This window comes from Elaeis guineensis, unplaced genomic scaffold (genome assembly GCF_000442705.2).
Source record: "Elaeis guineensis isolate ETL-2024a unplaced genomic scaffold, EG11 Super_Scaffold_1000045, whole genome shotgun sequence".
Taxonomy (NCBI): domain Eukaryota; kingdom Viridiplantae; phylum Streptophyta; class Magnoliopsida; order Arecales; family Arecaceae; genus Elaeis; species Elaeis guineensis.
In genome coordinates this window covers 4,633,267-4,636,624 of record NW_027332425.1, presented here as the reverse complement: position 1 = coordinate 4,636,624, position 3,358 = coordinate 4,633,267, and positions in this window count along the sequence as shown.

The window sequence follows — 3,358 nt, the reverse complement described above, 5'->3', positions numbered from 1 at the left end:
GGGAGCCGGACTCCATCTCCAACTTCGACTGTAGACCGGACTCCTACGGGAGCCGAACTCCGTCTCCAACTTCGGCTACAGGAAAACTTCGTCCGGACTCCTACGGGAGCCGGACTTCGCCCTCGACTTTGATCGAAAGAAGACTCAGTCTGGACTCCTATGGGAGTCGGACTTCGTCCTCGACTTCGAATGCTGGTAAGCTCCGTCCGAACTCCTACGGGGGTCGGACTTCGTCTCTGACTTCAACTGCAGGTAAGCTCCATCCGGACTCCTATGGGAGCCGGCCTCCGTCTTCGATTTCGACTGCAGATCGAACTCCTACGGGAGCCGGACTCCGTCTCCAACTTTGGCTGCAGAAAAACTTCGTCCGAACTCCTACGGAAGCCAGACTTCACCCTCGACTTTGATCGAAAGAAGACTCCATCCAGACTCCTACGGGAGTCGGACTTCGTCCTCGACTTCGAACGCTAGTAAGCTCTGTCCGGACTCCTATGGGGGTCGGACTCCGTCTCCTACTCCAACTGCAGGTAAGCTCTGTCCGGACTCCTACGGGAGCCAAACTCCATCTCCGACTGCAGACCGGACTCCTACGGGAGTCGGACTCCATCTCCAACTTTGACTGCAGGAAAACTTCGTCCGGACTCCTACGGGAGCCGGACTTCGCCCTCGACTTTGATCGAAAGAAGACTCCGTCCGGACTCCTACAGGAGCCAGACTTCATCCTCGACTTCGAACGCTGGTAAGCTCCGTCCGGACTCCTACGGGAGTCGGACTCCGTCTCCGACTTCAACTGCAGACAAGCTCCGTCCGGACTCCTACGGAAGCCAGACTCCGTCTCCAACTTCGGCTGCAGGCAAACTTCGTCCGGACTCCTACGGGAGCTGGACTTCGCCCTCGACTCTGATCGAAAAAAGACTCCGTCCAGACTCCTACGGGAGCCAGACTCCGTCTCCAACTTCGGCTGCAGAAAAACTTCATCCGGACTCCTACGGGAGCTGGACTTCGCCCTTGACTTTGATCGAGAGAAGACTCCATCTGGACTCCTATGGGAGCCGGACTTCGTCCTCGACTTTGAACGCTGGTAAGCTCCGTCCGGACTCCTACAGGAGCCGGACTCCGTCTCTGACTTCAACTGCAGACAAGCTCCATTCGGACTCCTACAGGAGCCAGACTCCGTCTCCAACGTCGGCTGCAGGCAAACTTCGTCCGGACTCCTACGGGAGCCGGACTTCGCCCTCGACTCTGATCGAAAGAAGACTCCGTCCGGACTCCTACAGGAGCCAGACTCCATCTCCGACTTCAACTACAGACAAGCTCCGTCCGGGCTCCTACGGGAGCCGAACTTCATCTCCAACGTCGGCTGCAAGAAGACCTCATTCGAGCTCCTACGGGAGCCAGACTTCACCTCCGACTCCAGCTACAGACTCCAACTGAACTTCAGCCGACAAGTCTGGACCCCCTGGCAGGCCGTAGTAACGGCCACGACTCTGCTCCACTCCCTGCGGTAGATCCTACGTGGCTCCATTACTCCCTGACAGGCTGCAGTAATGGCCACGATTCTGCTCCACTCCCTGTGGCAGATCCTACGCGGTTCCACCACTCCCTGACGAGTCACGACAACGGACGCCGCTCCACTCCCCGCAACTGATTCCACGTGGCCAACCATGGTGACAGCCATGACTCCACCCCATTACTCTTCATGATAAATTCCTCCTGGCCCCGTACGACCCACTATGAGGCGATCATAAATAGTCGCTATCAACCCGCTGCTCCCCCAGTCTATAAAAAGGGGACCCCAGATACGTTATTCTCTAAGCTCTCATTTTTTACCTAGAAACTCTGCTAAAATTTCTGTTCGAGCACTCCATTCTTGTTGAGGCAGAGAACTGACTTGAGTATCGGAGGGTCTTGCCGGAGCAACCCCACCTCCGGTTTAGATTTCTTTTGCAAGTCCCGACGGTGATCGCGACCCCCATAACTCCAGCTTCTCCGACGCAGACGGATTTTTGCACCAACAGGGACCTAATAATTTTTGAGGATTTTATTAAAGGATAGATGAGAAGAAAATATCCAGCCAATTTTAATCCTCCCACTGACTTCACCAAGTCAGATTAAAAAGGATTTACTTAAAGCTGGCATTAGGAGCACCTAAATTAGTCAAACTGATTTACCTAATGACATGGGTGAGCCCTAATCACTAAGTGATCTAATCAAAACTTAATTCACTAGGTTGGCCAGGTAAGTGAGATTAGTGGTGGGGATAAGCCATTAACTCATCAGAGATCGAATCACTGTGAGTAGCTCCTGCTTAAAAACCACTGATCAAACTGCCAAACTTACCTTAGACACCAACCAGTTCATTAGTTTTAATTTGATCAACTTAGTAAATAGGGTTCCACCGTGTAGCCATGAATTAAGTCCATCTTGGTCTAGTTAAAGACATGGACCCATTCAACTACAACTATTGGAGTTGAGTCTAGAGTATCCTTGACCTAATCTAATTCAACTTTTGATTAGATTTGACCAATTACTCTAATTTAGTCCATTTCTTTAAGCTAACCTTAGATCTAACCCAATTATGGACCTAATCCATCTAACCCATTGACCCACAAGTTTATTCAATTATCTTAGTGTTGGGAATAGTGTCCCAAAGCCAATCGTCAGCCTGTTGACGGTTATGCTCCTTTTGTATTAGTACATGAATTATAAATAAATAAAAGTTATTTTGGTATTTTTTCATCACAAATGTTTCATCTTCTAATGAACTCCTGTGTTGTGGTGAAGTGCTTAGGACTATTTAGACTCGACAAAGGAGGATTTGTCGTTTAGTCCTTAAACATGTTTGTGACTAAATGATACGTTGTTACCAAGGACGACAATATTTATCGAGCATAGGTCGTTGTGTGCCATATGGGTTGGTTGTCCTCATAACCAAAGAGTGTGGAGACACTGGTATGGCATACAGGTGAGACGTAATGGTATATCTGCACTGAACGTGACCAACTCCGGAGCTATTTCTGCTGTCAAGATTTGCTCCGATGGGATATGGGTATAAATGTCCCTCCGACCTGAGACCGCCATGGTGACTTGCAAGCAACTCACTGCACTTAGGCACTGGACTACCTGAATTTCTAATTCAGTGACGGAAGGTTGCTAGGTGTAGTCAAGTACTTGACTTGTCGGTGCGTGTGTCAAGATGGGATTGACCACTCCAGTTTAAGAGCTGTGTACAGTCGTGTTTCAATTTAGCAAAACCTTGGCCAGGGTAGTCCTAGTGAAGAGTCACAGGACTAATTGAGTTGAGCACGATTCGGATGATATCATCAGGGTTGACAGTTTAACCCTGAGTCATCCTAAA